Source organism: Bufo gargarizans, chromosome 5 (genome assembly GCF_014858855.1).
Source record: "Bufo gargarizans isolate SCDJY-AF-19 chromosome 5, ASM1485885v1, whole genome shotgun sequence".
Taxonomy (NCBI): domain Eukaryota; kingdom Metazoa; phylum Chordata; class Amphibia; order Anura; family Bufonidae; genus Bufo; species Bufo gargarizans.
Genome location: NC_058084.1, coordinates 441,697,202 through 441,714,989, shown reverse-complemented (window position 1 = coordinate 441,714,989; position 17,788 = coordinate 441,697,202). Strand labels below are relative to the sequence as shown.

The window sequence follows — 17,788 nt, the reverse complement described above, 5'->3', positions numbered from 1 at the left end:
ATTAAGTGCATGAAGTAATAAACTAAAAGGTTAATCAACACTACATTCAATAAACGCGACTTCTTGCTGTGACAACGTCATTCATCTGCAGACTCCTGTCTGACCTATGTGAAAACAGAGCAGAAAACTAACGCATGGAGCAGTCAGTGTGCTGTTCGCACTGCTCTGCTGCAGCCCGGCGTCTTTGTGCCGCAGTCAGTCATGTTCTGGTTCATCAGAGACGTCAGAGGGTGAAGCCACGCCCACAGGCCGGCGGGAAGCGATTGGCAGATAGTCTAGGAGAGGCGACTCCGGAGAGCAGCAGTCAGCAGCCAGTCTCTGTGGCGCAATCGGTTAGCGCGTTCGGCTGTTAACCGAAAGGTTGGTGGTTCGAGCCCACCCAGGGACGATGGCGATAAAGCTTTTGTTCTTATTTATTTGACTTCTAAATCGCAGGTTTCCTTTATGTTGATGCTGCTTTTTTCATGTCTTTGATATTTCTAGTAATTTCCTGCTAATGCCACATTTCCTCATATTTTTATCGCGTTTTTATAAGCTATATCTATCAAAAGATTTTATGGTGATGCTGTTTTGTAATGTTTTTTTGTTTCATAATTTATGTTTATTATTAGTGTAATAGGTGCAGAGTTGGTGGTAACACTGCTTTCCTAATATTTATATATATATTATTGTCACAGATGTAAAGTTTATGTTAAGGCTTCTTGCACACAAACGTTTTTTTTCCATTTCCGTTTCATTTTTGCAGGTTTATTTCAATGGTTCCGCAAAAAAAAAAATGGAATCTATTCAGTTCCGTTCGAAGATAAAACATGTCCTATTATTGGCCACAAATCACGTTCCGTGAGCTCCAAGTCAATGGATCCGCCAAAAACACTGAATGCATACAGAGTGTATCCGTATGTATTCCGTATCCGTTCAGTTTTTGCGGAACCATCTATTGAAAATGTTATGCCCAGCCCATTTTTTTAATGTACTTACTGTTTGAACATTATTGTATGCTTCCATTTCCGATCCGCAAAAAAAAAAACGGATCACAAACGGAAACCAAACGTAACGACAAAACGGAAGAGAAACGTAAACAATACTGAAACATAAACGGAACAACGGATACGTGAAAAACAGACCGCAAGACACAGCAAAAGACATACAGTCATGTGCAAGAGGCCTAATGCTGTGTTTTAGGCCTTTTGCACACAACCGTATGGCTTTTTCAGCAAAAAATACGGATGACGTCCGTGTGCATTCCGCTTTTTGAGGAACGGAACAGCTGGCCCCTGATAGAACAGTACTATCCTTGTCCGTTTTGCGGACAATAATAAGACATGTTCTATCTTTGAACGGAACGGAAAAACGGAAATACGGAACGTATACGGAGTACCTTCCGTTTCTTTTGCTGATCCATTGAAATGAATGGTTCTGTATAAAACGGAACGTAAATGGGAAAAAAAAAAAAACGTTTCTGTGCAAGAGGCCTTATAGTGTGTTATTTGTAATCTCTTTTATTAAAAAAAATCATACGGATGAGATATTAGCCGTAGAGACATCATGACTGGCAGTATGGCGCATCAGATACGAAAATTAAGACAAGATAAATCCGGCCCTCTCCCCCCCCCCATGCGGTTTTTGGTCTTTATTTTTCCAGTATTTTTTTAAACTGCATACACAAAACAAGGGTTTTTACTATTATTTTTCAAATCTCAAAAAAAAAAAAAAACATTTAAAGAATATGTTTGCGGCACTAATACATTTTCAATGTAAATTAATGCCAGATCCGGAATGCAACTGATCCGGAATTTTGAACGGAGATAATACCGCAGCATGCTGCGGTATTTGCTCCATCCAAAACGCAGTTCAGTGACTGAACTGAAGACATCCTGATGCATCCTGAACGGATTACTCTCCATTCAGAATGCATTCGGATGAAACTGATCAGTTCTTTTCCGGTATGGAGCCCCTGTTACGGAACTCAGTGCCGGAAAAGAAAAACGCACTTTGACAGGCAGTATAAACATGATCATACCTGGCCCTGTAAATTAAAGTGCAGAGGGCGCAGCAGTTGCAGAGCGAGCAGAGCCTCTAGGTGTAATAGCAGCGCTGCTGACAGATGCACTTTAAATCGCAGCATGCTCAGGATGTGGCTTTTTTTCTCCTTTTCTGGTGTTGTTGCCCTACAGACTGTACTCCTTTCCCATGAGTAGGCGTCTGTATTTGTCTAATTTCTTAGCATATTTAATGCTGCATTTTTTATTTTACATTTAAAATGGAACTTTAAAAAATAAAATGTATACTTATTTTTTTAAATAATAGTATAAAGTCACACACATATTTAGGGTCCATTCACACGTCCGTTGTTTCTTTCCTGATCTGTTCCGTTTTTTGCGGAGCAGATCTGGACCAGTTGTGTACCCATTCATTTTCAATTGGTCCTGAAAAAAATCGGACATTCTGCTGTGGCTCCAGTCACTGGAATTGCACAGCTCGGGGCATTGTGTATGGGGCAGAGTTGGTTACCACAGTGCTGCTCCTTTTCCCTTCAGTTGTAGCGGAGCTGCAGTCACCAGCTCCATCTGCTGCAGAAGTAGTTCCAGGACCAAGTTCAGAAACTGGAGCTGCTGCAGACCAGCTGATCGGCGAGGGTCAGGGGAGTCACATCCACGCCGATCAGATATTTTGAGGATAGGTCACCAATATAAAAGTTCTCAAAAATATTCATGATCTCGCCTTAGAGTAGGTCATCAATATCAGATAAAAATGAAATGATATGTGTCCGTTCTATTCTCTGATTTCTTTTATTGGCCAAACAGCACAAGATGTTTTGTGCCATTTTTATTAATAGGTGTTACAATGGCGGCACATACCTGCCACTATCCCGTTCTCCTGGGCGCCACTCCACTCACCTTTCCTGTGTTGTCCGTGGTCTGGTGGTACGGACCAGCTGCCCGTCCTTTGTCCTCCTGCAGTCCTTGCCCTCCATCTTTAGCTGCAGGCTACAGCGTACGCTTCTCAGCACAGTCTGCTCCCTCTGCCCATATGGCGCACACTTCCCGACTCTTAAAGTGCCAGCACACATGCACCTTAATTCTTCCCCAGGGTGCTCCAGGGTATTTAAAGCACCTTTGCCTGTGGGAGAGTGCCTGAGCAATAGATGGTCTCGCTTGCTAGTCCTTGCAAAGGTGTTCTGCTCTGTTTGTCTGCCTGTGTATTGATCTCTGCATGATTCCTGACTCTGACCCTCCACGGCCTGACCTGATATGTGCCTGATTGCCGTATTGACCCTTTGCTGCCTGCCTTGACCTCGGATTTGTTTCCTAGATTTGCATGAACTCTGCCTGCCCTTACCCTGTACTGTTTTTGACTATGAGTTTGTCTGATCCCCTGGTGCTTTGCATGGAGTATTTGACCCCCGTGGATCAGCAGCCAACCACACCAAGGCTATTTCAGGGTTAGCAATCTAGTGACTTCCTGCAGCAAAGTCCAGATCCCTGTATTGGGTTAGGCCCCATGCACACGGCCGTTGTTCACAGCCGTGTGCGGGCCGTGGAACCGCGGCCTGGATCCCTCCTGAGAGCAGGAGCGCACGGCGTCACTGGTTGCTAGGACGCCGTGCGCTCCCTGCTGCCGCCGCAATACAGTAATACACTGGTATGATCTATACCAGTGTATTACTGTACTGTGCCGGCAGCAGGGAGCGCACGGCGTCATAGCAACCAGTGACGCCGTGCGCTCCTGCTCTCAGGAGGGATCCAGGCCGCGGTTCCACGGCCCGCACACGGCTGTGAACAACGGCCGTGTGCATGGGGCCTTATAGGGTGAATACCAGAGGACCGCCAGGATAACACCCTTAGCATTAACCCAAAGTCAAACCGGTTGGTTGACACAGTGGCTCCACAACCACTAACTGTTACAATAGGAGAGCAAACCTGTTCCCATACATTGTGCAAACAGATCTGCTTTAATGGAAATCTCCAGGCAAAAATATGCCTATAGTTTTTTTTTATAACATTACACATTAAAAGGTTTGTGCTCTACATAACATTTTAGTCATTCAACATGTGAAACCCTCAGGAGGTAAGTCCTTCGTTTATTGATTGAATAAAAATTCTGTAATGTGCATTTTATGTGTTTTTTCAGGTCAATTGATCAGGAATTGTGTCAATCTGCACCTTATAATATCTGATAAAATGAGGAAGAGTGCTGAATTTCAATTAGGACAGTTTGACAATTCTTGGCTGCCCCGACAGTAATTTGATAGATCAGTTATTCCGAACTGCAGTCCTCGAGTACTTCCAGCATGTCATCCATTAAGGATTTCCTGCAGGGAGAACACCTGTGGTACTTACTGATGCACACACCTTGCATTCTTAATGAAATCCTCAATATCTGAGCGGGGGGAAGACTGAAGCTGAAAATCATTTGAAGGGTGGATTTACAGGAGTTGTGTTCTGTTGCAGTTTATGCAAATATTTTGCAGTTTGTTCAGGACCTATGAAGAACCCCAGGGCTATCTGCACTGTAAGGCTACTTTCACACTAGCGTTCGTCGGTCCGCTCGTGAGCTCCGTTTGAAGGGGCTCACGAGCGGACCCGAACGCCTCCGTCCAGCCCTGATGCAGTCTGAATGGATGCAGATCCGCTCAGACTGCATCAGTCTGGCGGCGTTCAGCCTCCGCTCCGCTCGCCTCCGCACGGACAGGCGGACAGCTGAACGCTGCTTGCAGCGTTCGGGTGTCCGCCTGGCCGTGCGGAGGCGTGCGGATCCGTTCAGACTTACAATGTAAGTCAATGGGAACGGATCCGCTTGAAGATGTCACCATATGGCTCAATCTTCAAGCGGATCCGTCCCCCATTGACTTTACATTGAAAGTCTGAACGGATCCGCGCAGGCTACTTGCGCACTTGCGAATTTTTTGAAAGTTATTAATGCAGACGGATCCGTACTGAACGGAGCCTCCGTCTGCATTAATATGATCGGATCCGTTCAGAACGGATCCGATCAAGCGCAAGTGTGAAAGTAGCCTAAGCCTGCTATTAGGGCACCCTAGTGTTACCCCGACATCAGCCTGTGTCATACTGACCCAGAGCATAACGGATTAGGGCACTTTCACACTAGCGTTTTTCTTTTCCGGCACAGAGTTCCGTCCTAGGGGCTTTATACCGGAAAATAACTGATTCGTTTTATCCTAATGCATTATGATAGGAGAGCAATCTGTTCAGGATGCATCAGGATGTCTTCAGCTCAGTCATTTTGACTTTTCAGGACGGAGATATTACCGCAGCGCAGCATGCTGCGGTTTTATCTCCCGCCCAAAAATCTGAACACTTGCCTGAATGCCGGTGTTCTGCCAAATCTCTATACCTTGCCAAAAGTCTATACCGGAAGGGACGCGGCCGCACCGGAAGTGAAGAGATCGCCAATGAATCAGCTGGAGGAGAGTGTGCGCTGCGCAAGCGCACATCCACCAGCTTAGCAAAGAATTATTGCAGCGCCGCGATAGAAGTACTTCGTACACCGCGCATGCGCACTTAGTGGTATAAAGATTTTGCAGCGCAAAATGTTTCATCAGTTGCAGTTCATCTTTACAGGCGCCCACAAATCATCAGTTGCAGTTCATCTTTACCGCAGAGCTGAGTGCTGGATACCGAGCTCACCACATAGTAGAGCTGAACTGCAACTGATGATTTGTGGGCGCCTGCGCCCTCAGGGGTAGGGAGATCTGATTAAAAATTTTGCGCTGCAAAATCTCTATACCCCAAAGTGTGCACGCGCGGTGTACGAAGTACTTTTATCGCGGCGCTGCAATAATTCTTTGCTAAGCTGGTGGATGTGCGCTTGCGCAGCGCCGCGCACACCCTCCTCCAGCTGATTCCTTGGCGATCTCGTCACTTCCGATGCGGCCGCGTCACTTCCGGTATAGACTTTTGGCAAGGTATAGAGATTTGGCAGAACACCGGATTCGGCGTTTTTTTCCATAGGAATGTATTAGTGCTGGATAAGGCATTCAAATTGCCGAATTGACGGATCCGGTATTCCAGTCTGCGCGTGGCATACAGGAATACAGGAATATGCTAAAACATTATAAAAGTGAAATAAAGTTAGAAAACACTAACCCTATAATAGGATTCAAAAAATGTACAAATAATGTAATTAAAATAAAAAAAAAATCACAACTCCCTCCCAAAAACCGCCACTATATAGTGTAAAATACATTTTATTCTGCACTCATTAAACAAAAAGTAAAAAAAAACATATTAGGTATCTATACAATTGTAGCAACCCGAACAATTTAACTATCACGTTATTTACAAAAACAGAAGCAATAGCGGCTGCGCTCACCTGAAAGGACGCCACTTAGGAAAGCACGGACTGGAAGTAGAAACAGCAGCAGCAAAATGAAAAAATGCTGAAAAGGTCCAGATTCTCCAAAAAGTGACAATCTTTATTAAATATTACATGGTGCAGAAAAAAATCCATAATCTGAAAAAACTGCGTCTACGTGTTTCGGACCTCTCTGGTTAGGTCCTTATTCATGACTCGCACACCCAGTCCAGAGCTTAAATACCTGCACTGCCGTCTCAATGTTCACAGGTATGAGATTATAATCAAGTGGGATGAGGCACACGTAATCAGTGCATCAATACAGACATTATAAGATAAGCAGCAAGAAATATATAGAAATAAAATCCATAGAACTCAGTATTGAAAGATCAAGTCATGTCTTCGGTTTAACCCGGCTGGAGCACAACTTCCAAATTGAGAAATCCAGAAGGATGCGGACCCAAACAACGGTCGTGTGCATGAGGCCTAATGTAGTATATCCGATAGATGACCTCCTATGTCTGCAAAATACACGCCACAGACCCAGGCGTGCGGATGGCACGTGGACAGCATCCATATTTTGCAAATCCACGATTTGTGGACTGTAAAGCGGACACAGTCGTGTGCATGAGACCTAATAATTAGAAAGTGTAAACTTTGTTAGGGTCCCAAAAAAAAGAGAGAAATAAAAAGAGAGAAAAGCATGGATCGCACATCCCATGCCATGCATTGATCTTCTCAGCACAATTCATATCACTTCTCAGCATAAATAGTAGTATACCAAGCCCTAATGTACATAGCGTACACAAGGCATTAGTATACGTTTTTATCAAAATGCATAGGCCCTCTCACCACGCCAAAGTGGCCTCTACGAGTGGGTATCTACTTTTAATTGGTGCAGCACCATATGGCGACCGCCACAACACCACACCAGCAGCTTAGTCTGACAGCAGGGGTGCTGCTGGACTGCTGGGTCGCACCGCCTGCTAGCGTGGTGTTGCGGCAGTGGTGGTCGCCATGTGGCGCTGCGCCAAGTTAGAATAGGTACCCACTTGTAGAGGCAAATTTAGTGTGCTAAATGGGCCTTTGCATTTTGATCAAACTGTACACTAAGGCCTCATGTACGTTATGTAGATCAGGGCTCGATATACTGTCATTTATGCTGAGAAGTGATATGAATTAAGCTGAGAGCAATAATGCATAAATGCACGGCATGGGGAAGTGCGATCCATGTTTTTCTTTATTTTTTTTTCTCTTTTATTTAGACCCTACGCTGTCTATTTATTAGGCCTCATACACACAACTGTGTCCTCTTTGCAGTCCACAAATCGCAGATCCACAAAATGTGGATTCTGTCTGCGTGTCATCAGCACTTATTTTTGCAGAACCATTGTTTTCGATGGGTCTGTGGTGTGCATTTTGTAGACATAGGAGGTCATTTATGAAAGCAGATACGTTAGTTTTGTGGCGTAAAAAAAGTTGCAAGTAAAGCCATCTGTGACATTTCCATGGCATGTGCAACATTTATGCGACTTATTGTTCATACTGCTTTGTATCTCTTGCCTTGTCTTTTCATACAATAAAAAGAGATTTAACATTTTTGCGACTTTTCGTGTTTCTCGACAATTTTCACAGTGGTATTTGTTTAGGAGCTAAAAGTGTGATCAGACCAGGATTACAGCTAATTTACTATGTGCGACTTTTGCAAAAGTCGAAACTCATGCCAGACAACCCCCTGGTCTACTTTCACACCTGAAGTTGTAAATCACATGACACTCATGCCACATATGTTTTCGCCCCTCTGGCCCCTGTGATATGAGCATCAGAGCATTTATTGCGCTGGATCCCTCAGGGCAAGGGCTTGTTTGTTTACTTTGGTACACTGCAAGGTGGAGGCTTCCGCCCAGCTGTGTATTCGGTGACGTCACCGGCTCTGATGGGCCGGCTTTAGTGCTGCTCAAGCCGTTTTACAGGCTAGGGCTGCTCTAAAGTCCACCTATCAGTGCCGGTGACCTCACCGGGCTCCCTGCTGGGTGGAAGCCTCCGCCTGGCAGTCCCTATGGAGAGCCTGGTACGTCATCAGAAACTCCATAAAATGCGTTTCCCCTGCTCCGATGCTCATAACAAGAGCGGCTGCCTGGGTGAAAACGGGGGTATGTCCGAGTTCAGCTCTGAACACGGACAACCCCTTTAAAACTGACATACAAACAAATGACTCCCATAGTCTATCTTTCTGAAGAATGGAAATATGGATGCAGAAAGCATATGGATGACACGGATGATGTCCGTGTTTTAGTGGAGGATCCGCATACATATGTCCGTTCTGCAAAAAGATAAAACGCTCTACACTTGTCTGCAAAATGCAGATCGCGGACCTGTTGAAGTCAATGAGTCCTCAAAAAATGCAGATACAACACAGACTGAATCTGTATTTTGCAGATCCACAATTTTTAAACCATAAAATTTATACTGTCGTGTTCAGTTTGCTAAATAAAAATACGTTAAAAAATTAGGTATTTGCATTCCACTCGCATGATGAAGTGATTGGCTGCAGCAGTGTCAAAGTGAATTTTGACAGTGGTGGAACCCCAGCGAGGCAAATGAGGCCAGTGAATGAAGGAGTTGGGACCCAGTGGCGGGGATAAGGTAAGTATTGCTCCCTTTGCAGGTCTGCCCAGGAGGGCAGTTTACTAAAATACTCCAAAAAGGTGGCCAACCCCTTTAATGGCCTAAAACATTGCCCAAAACATGTTGCATGCATTTGAGATCCTAAATCATGTACACTTCTGTACTTGTCAGCCTATGTATTAAACTCTATCGCACAAAGTCATCACATGGAAGCTGACTTAAATTTCCTGGACTAAATCCACTAAACCGCAGCAGCTACTCCAAACCACAAATATTCAATAACATTTTCAAAACCTTAGAAAAATTGTTTCTATATGACCATGAATCATCCTGCAAAATTACAAGTTAAGATATTCAAGGGGTTTTTCCCACAAGAGACTTTTATGATATATTGTGCCAACTTGGCCGTCTATGTACCTCCCATTGATTTTAATGGATCGTGACTGCGCAAGAACAGTCCCTTCTCTTCAAAGAACACGAACTAGTGTAATAAGTAGAGATGAGTGAATTTTTCAAAAATTCAACTCGGCCGGTTCGGCAAATTTTTCGAAAAAATTTGGTTAGATCCGATATTATTAGCGGAGAATCACGTTAAAAAAAACGGCTATTTCCTGGCTGCAGAGAGCCTTTATAGTGGTGTAGAGCACTGTGCCTTGCAGTACCACGCATAGTACCACGGAGTCTGCTGTGGCAGTGAAATAATACTGTCAGTATGACCTGCAGATGACACTCTTAGAATCACTGCACACTTCACTTATTTGGGCAGTCACGGGGCCAAAACTGACCAAATAACTCAAGTATGAACTCAGCCTTACACGTCGATGTTAGCGCCAAGTAGAAGCGCACTCCTTTTACACGTCGTCAGCTGATTCCACATAGATGTCTACAGAACCTGTTCTATTAAACGCTTATACATGTAGAGCCCCCAACAGAGTGGATAAGGTGTTAGCAGTAAGTTTGTGTTGACGTCACTGATTAGCACAATGACAGAGTGTGGAGGTGGAGGCAGCAGCAGCATCAGAGAGTAGCATAATAACAGTGTTGAGGTGGCAGCAGCAGCATCAGGAGACCACAGAGTGGCAAGGTGATATAGTGTGGAGGTGACAGCCGCATCAGGAGACCACAGAGGGGCAAGGTGACATAGTGTGGAGGTGGCAGCAGCATCATGAAACCACAAAGTGACCCGGTCACAGAGTGGGGAGGTGGCAGCAGCATCAGGAGACCACAGAGTGGCAAGGTAACATAGTGTGGAGGTGACAGCAGCATCAGGAGACCACAGAGTGGCAAGGTGACATAGTGTGGAGGTGGCAGCAGCATCAGGATACCACAGAGGGACCTGGTAACAGAGTGGGGAGGTGGCAGCAGCATCAGGAGACCACAGAGTGGCAAGGTGACCTAGTGTGGAGGTGACAGCAGTATCAGGAGACCACAGAGTGGCAAGGTGACATAGTGTGGAGGTGGCAGCAGCATCAGGAGACCACAGAGTGACCCGTTGACAGAGTGGGGAGGTGGGTGGCAATACGAGTACCAGCTGAAGATGGTGGTTGAAAAAAAGAGCAATTGGCATCAGATGTGTGGCATCAGGCGGGTGGCAGCATCAGAATAGTAGCTGAGGCAGTTAGCCAGAAGAAACCGGTCTCTTTTGTCAAAGTGTTGGTGTGGCACCATGGATGATCTAGTCTGATGCATCGGGCATTGGTGGGTGGAAATCCTGGCTGATCCACGCCTGATTCATCTTGACAAAGGTCAGTCTCTCCACATTTTGGGTGGATAGGCGAGTTCTTCTTGGGGTAACTATGGCCCCCGCCGCACTAACACCCGCTCTGATGCCACACTACTGGCCGGGCAGGACAGCTTTTCCAGGGCAAACTCTTCTAGTTGCGGCCACAAATCCAGTTTGGCTGCCCAGTAGTCCAGCAGATCTTCAATGTAGGGTGGCAGCGTACTGTCCAAGTATGCCACCAGCTGCTGGTTCAGGTCCTGCTCCAGGTCTAGCTGCTGCTGCTGGTGAGTAGTTTCTTCACTAGGCGGGTGAAGAAAGCTGCTCATCAGCGGCTCTAGACTCAAGTTGCTGCTGATGGAGCTGGAACTGCTCCTACCCCCACCTTGCCACAGCATCCATGACAGAGGAACGTGAGGGCCCCCCGGTCCGACCTGCGAGAGGATGGATGATGGCGCAGATAGGCAGCGACCAACTGACTACATAGGATGCACATGTGGTATGCTGGAGGGGCACTGTGAATTGTCCCTGCAGTGGAGGCTGAGGACACAGTGGAGGATAAGGAGGCAGAGGCGGACATTGTCGCAGGACCAACGGCGTGACAACGTGGAGGCGGAAGCGGTGTCACCTGGCCAAGTTGCTGGTGTGGCTGTGCAGGAACCACATTCACCCAGTGGGCCGTAAAGGACATGTTTTGTTCCTAACCGTAGTTACAGCTCGACACGTCGGCACTGCCGTGCACTTTGGCAGACACCGACAGGCTCAAGGACTGGCCCACCTTCTGTTCTACATGTGTGTCCAGGGCTGGTACTGCCTTTTTGGCAAAGAAATTACGGCTTGGGTGCACGCATAGTGTTGTCTCTTGGCAATCACTTTGGTGATCAATTGCTGACGGAATGACTGACTAGGAGGAGGAGGAGCAGGAGCATCAGGACCAGCAGATGATGGGAAGGGCAGACAGCTCCCTTCGGCTGAGGTGGTGGAGCCTTGACTGTCTGAAACCGGGTGCGTGCCTCTGGGTGATGCAGCGGAGCCATGGTTCTCCCAGGCCACTTTATGGTGACGCTGCATAAGTTGACGCAGGGCCGTGGTACCAACATTGGCACCCTGGCCATGCTTCACCTTCTGCCCACAGATTCTACATATGGCCATGTTCACTAGAGGCGGCTTAACAAAAAACTTCCACACCACCGAGTAGGTGATTTTACCCCCAACTACGCACTGACTGACTGCTACCGCCGCTGTCTCTGTAAACCCATGAACCACTACTTTCCGGGCAGGTAGGCTCCTACGAAGCGGGTGGTCTACCCCGGGCATGTTTGGCTACCGACCCCCCACTGCTGCCACCCTGCTGACTTCCGGCCACGCTTGCGACTTGCTGACTCCACCGCTGCCTCATGGGCAAGCTGCCACCCTCTTCTCCCGATGATGATGAAGCCCCTAATTCACCCGTCTCCCATGTGCGATCAGCTACATTATCATCATCATCGAGTACTGTCTGCACGTCACTGATGTCCTCCTCAACGGTCTCTGGGTCAGGAGCCTCACCGCTCGCAACACCAGCTCCCATGCCACTCTCCTCATCACTACTTGCCCGCATAGCGGAGGAAGCGGCGGATGTCTCCTCCACATCTTGGCTGGCCAGTAGCTGCTGACTGTCCTATAGTAGCTCGTCCTTGCTGTATAGTGGGGCTGAGCCCACAGCATATAATACTTCTCTGGCTGAGGGAACAAAAAAGGACAGAGGCAGGTTGAGGACAGTTGAGGGCACAGGGCCTACTCCCGGGCCATGCTAACTAAGGGTTGTGTCTGACTCTTGGCTGGGGGTGTATGATGTCACTTGGGATGAAGTGGATGACCGAATGAACCATTCAAGAACCACTGGGTTGTTGGTCAAGACACGACCGCTAGATGACACCGGGAGCTCAAGCCTCTCGCTGTGACTCCTGCTGCTACGCCCCCTTACTCTGCTGCGACCTGTGCCTGCGCCAAAAACATTTAGGCCTCTGCCACTCCTCTGTGCAGGGCCTGGCACTTCTCTGTCTGACATACTGTTAGATCAAACACACGCAAAAAGGGGCTTTAGAACATATAACTGCATCGCTGAACGGCAAATATATTTTTCTTTTTTCCACTTATACACTCTAAACATAAGGTCCCGAAGGGGAGTGGCAAAGAGAGCTAAAAGGTAGCTTTTACTTCTAATATATAAAATATGATAAGAGCACCACAATATTCACAAACAAACAAAAGAAACTCCTCAGTGAGAGCAACTCGCCCCATCCGGATACCAAAACCCTAGGGACAGGCGGTATCCCTAATGTACCCTACAGGATATTCCCGACGTGTCACCTTTCAACTAATGTATCATCAGGGGAGGTAATCCAATTAGAGAAATATTGGCATCCTGAAACAATAAGATATAATAGTGTAAGAAAAAAGAGTGCCCGTTATCTCCCAAAGACAGACACAAACAAACATTTACCATATACAGGGCCTACCTTAGGTCAGTGGTCTCGGGGTGAGTTTCTCTGTATAGATAGGCAGGGTCAGAGTAGCTGCCCCTTCCCAACAACTAGGGCTATTTAGGGTTAGCATTTCCCTGTCTCATCTATGCATGAAATTACCCAGCCACACCACCTTGATATTTGACAGGCTACTCTGAACTGGAACTTAGCCTGGCTTATCGTGCCTGGGGTGCGTCTGAACTGATAAGGACGTTCCGTTATATTTTGAGTAAATTCCTCTCACTGGGGAGTTTCTTTTGTTTGTTTGTGAATATTGTGGTGCTCTTATCATATTTTATATATTAGAAGTAAAAGCTATGTTTTAGCTCTCTTTCCACTCCCCTTCAGGACCTTATGTTTATAGTCTATACTTCGGGAGCAATATTACTATTTTTTTCAGTTTAGTTTCCACTTATACACTCCACAAAAGGCTTTAGAACATATAACTGCATCGCTGAATGGCAAATATATTTTTCTTTTTTCCACTTATACACTCCACAAAAGGCTTTAGAACATATAACTGCACCGATGAACGGCAAATAGGCCCTTATTTTTTTCCACTTATACACTCCACAAAAGGCTTTAGAACATATAACTGCACCGCTGAACGGCAAATAGGCCCTTACTTTTTTCCACTTATACACTCCACAAAAGGCTTTAGAATATATAACTGCACCGCTGAACAGCAAATATATCTTTCTTTTTTCCACTTATGCCCTCCACAAAAGGCTTTAGAACATATAACTGCACTGCTAAACGGCAAATATATTTTTCTTTTGCCACTAATACACAACAAAAAGGGCTTTAGAACATATAACTGCACTGCATTTTTTTTTGTGCCACTAATACACGCCAAAAAGGGCTGTAATTGTTGCACTTCTCCACACAACGGCTAATAAGCCCTTTTCCCACTAATACAAGCCAAAAAAGGCTTTAGAACATTTAACTGCACCGCACAAGGACAAATAAGACATATAAATATTTCCTTGTAATAAACCCTGTTAATGGCTCTATCAAACAGCGCTTGCACCCTAATAACAAGAACTGTTTGCTGGAATTACAGAGCTGTATAATGGCAATTTGAATCTCCAGTCAGTGCAACAAGGTGTAATAGGATTGTTCCTATTACCCAGGCTGTAACCTCCCCTACTAAACCCTGTTCTACATAAATGCTGTGGAATGATTCCTACCTATCCTTTCCCTACACCTTGAATAATCTTTCCCTGAACTTGTAAATCGTTTTTTTAGCACAATTAAGTCTTTCCTAGCACTGCTGACGTCTCTTCCTGCACTAAGTACACTGGAAAATGGCAGAATCCAAGATGGCTATTTATAGGGCTGTGACATCACATGGCTGGCTGACTACTGATTGGCTGCATGCATGGCATTATGGGTGATCCCGCGTTTCCAGAGTTCCTTGCTCCATGTCCTCACACATGCAGCAGCCATTTTAGGAAAAAATATGATTCGTTACCACAAAGCGTGAGGAAATTCGGATTCGGTGCGAATATAATTTTTCCTGAAATACGGATCGAATTCCACTTCGTCAATTTGGTTTGCTCATCTCTAGTAATAAGTGTTAGGGCTCATGCACATGAACGTATTTTCTTTCCGTGACCGTTCAGTTTTGTTTTGCAGACCGTATACGGAACCATTCATTTCAATGGGTCTGCAAAAAGAAACGGAAGTTACTCTGTGTGCATTCCATTTCTGTATGTCCGTTTCACAAAAGAATAGAACATGTCCTATTATTGTCCACATTACGGACAAGGATAGGACTATTCTATTAGGGGCCATTGTTCAGATCCGCAAAATACGGAATGCACACGGACATGATCTGCATTTTTTGCATGAGTCCTTAGTTTTGGTCAGAACACATACAGTCATGTGAAAAAATTAGGACACCCTTTGAAAGCATGTGGTTTTTTGTAACATTTTTAATAAAAGGTTATTTCATCTCCGTTTCAACAATACAGAGAGATTAAAGTAATCCGACTAAACAAAGAAAACTGAAGAAAAGTCTTTTCAAGATCTTCTGTAAATGTCATTCTACAAAAATGCCTATTCTAACTGAGGAAAAAGATAGGACACCCTTGCCCCTAATAGCGAGTGTTACCTCCTTTGGCTGAAATAACTGCAGTGAGACGGTTCTTGTAGCCATCTACCAGTCTTCGACATCGGTCTGAGGAAATTTTACCCCACTCCTCAATGCAGAACTTTTTCAGCTGTGAGATGTTTGAGGGGTTTCTTGCACGTACAGCCCTTTTCAAGTCACCCCACAGCATCTCAATGGGATTCAAATCTGGACTTTGACTTGGCCATTCCAGGACTCTCCATTTCTTCTTTTTCAGCCAATCTTTGGTTGATTTACTAGTATGTTTTGGGTCATTGTCATGTTGCATGGTCCAGTTCCGCTTCAGCTTTAATTTTCTAACTGATGGTCTCACATGTTCTTCAAGCACCTTCTGATACACAGTAGAATTCATCGTGGATTCTATGATGGTGAGCTGACCAGGTCCTGCTGCAGCAAAGCAGCCCCAAACCATGACACTTCCACCTCCATGCTTCACAGTTGGTATGAGGTTCTTTTCTTGGAATGCTGTGTTTGGTTTACGCCAAACATGTCCTCTGCTGTTGTGTCCAAATAATTCAATTTTGGACTCATCTGTCCAAAGAACATTATTCCAGAAGTCCTGGTCTTTGTCAACTTTATCTCTGGCAGATGTCAGTCTGGCCTCGATGTTTCTCTTGGAAAGCAAAGGTTTCCTCCTTGCACACCTCCCATGCAAGTTAAACTTGTACAGTCTCTTTCTGATTGTAGAGGCATGTACTTCTACATCAACAGTAGCCAGAGCCTGCTGTAGTTCTCGAGATGACACTTTAGGGTTTTTGGAGACCTCTTTTAGCATCTTGCGGTCTGCTCTTGGGGTGAACTTGCTGGGGCGACCAGTCCTGGGCATGTTGGCAGTTGTTTTGAAAGCCCTCCACTTGTAGACTATCTTCCGGACAGTGGAATGGCTGATTTCAAAATCTTTTGAGATCTTTTTAAATCCCTTCCCAGACTCATAGGCTGCTACAATCTTTTTTCTGAAGTCCTCTGACAGCTCTTTTGCTCTCACCATGGTGCTCACTCTCACTTCAACAGTCAGGAGCACACCAAACTAAATGTCTGAGGTTTAAATAGGGCAAGCCTCATTCAACATGCAGAGTAACGATCTACTAATTATGTGCACCTGGTGTGATATACCTGTGTGAGATCTGAGCCAATTTAAGAGGGAATACATGTGAGGGTGTCCTATCTTTTTCCTCAGTTAGAATAGGCATTTTTGTAGAATGACATTTACAGAAGATCTTGAAAAGACTTTTCTTCAGTTTTCTTTGTTTAGTTGGATTACTTTAATCTCTCTGTATTGTTGAAACGGAGATGAAATAACCTTTTATTAAAAATGTTACAAAAAACCACATGCTTTCAAAGGGTGTCCTAATTTTTTCACATGACTGTATCTTGTCAATGTGCTATGCATGTCTTTGTGAGAAAACTTTTTTAAGTATAATTTGATACAATATAATGCTTTTGTTAAATTTGTAATTGCATATTTTTGAAAGTAGTGCCTCATAGATTTATTTATTTTGCTCACTTATATAACACTGACATATTCCGCAGCGCTTTACAGACATTAGCATCACTAGCGCCTTAATAACAGCACTTTGATAGGACACAACCTCCATGGCAGCAATTGCATTAATTTAATCCAATAATAGTCTCGCACCTTTGACGTGCACTTCAGTACCCGGCGCAGTTTCATTACAAAAAAGAGGCTCGCTGGCAGTTCTCTTCTGTACTGCCCCTGCGCTGGGTACTAAAGCACAAGGTAAAGGCACAAGACTTTAAGTAAGGCCGGACTGGGGCATAAGCTAAGGGGAGGCCAGCTTGACGCTACAGTAGTTTGGTTTGCGAAGGGCGGTACTGGAAGGGTTAAGGTCCCAGGAGCCATTGGGGGTCCCTATGGCAATGCGGGGTGGGGTAGGCAGACTTTATAAGGGGGGAACAAGTGGGCTGAGGCGCCATTTTAGGTTAGCAGAAAACCAAACACTCGCCCTTTGGTAAGTAGTGTGCAGCAACGGATTTCTTTTTAAACAAAAAACAAACAAAAAACTAAAATAAATAAATGGGGGGGGCATGATGTGATGAAGAGTTAGGATGGAATTTGCTGGGGTAATTGTCACGCAGTCGTGGCGGTGGGAGGTCCTTGAAGTTGGTGGAACTGATGGTGGTTGAGAATGGGAGGGCCCCATGGGTGGGGCTGAACTCTCATGGTTGAACAGTTGTTGTCACCGCCAGTTCTGTGAGAAGGTCTGACAGATGTCCTTCTCTACCTCTTGCATGATGTTCTTTGTTTTGGCTTAACTTTCTCATCTCATTTCCTTCTCCCAGGTGTCACCTATTTAGACTAATCCTCCTTCCTTTATATTCCCTCCCATTCTGCCTCACATTGCGGTTTATACTACTTCCTGGATTGAAGTGTTCACTGCTGGAGGCTTCTGCTGCTGCTTGTTCAGATAAGTCCTTTCATGTATTGTGTTTTCTTGCTGGCTTGATTCTAGGTGACCCTGACTC

General features: G+C 45.3%; 1 non-coding gene across 1 annotated transcript; it reads left to right on the top strand.

Annotated features, from left to right (window-relative positions):
* The first annotated feature begins 314 nt into the window (after positions 1 to 314).
* On the top strand, positions 315 to 388 carry TRNAN-GUU. The gene has a single exon. It is a non-coding gene; the product is annotated as a tRNA-Asn (tRNA).
* The last annotated feature ends 17,400 nt before the right edge of the window (positions 389 to 17,788 follow it).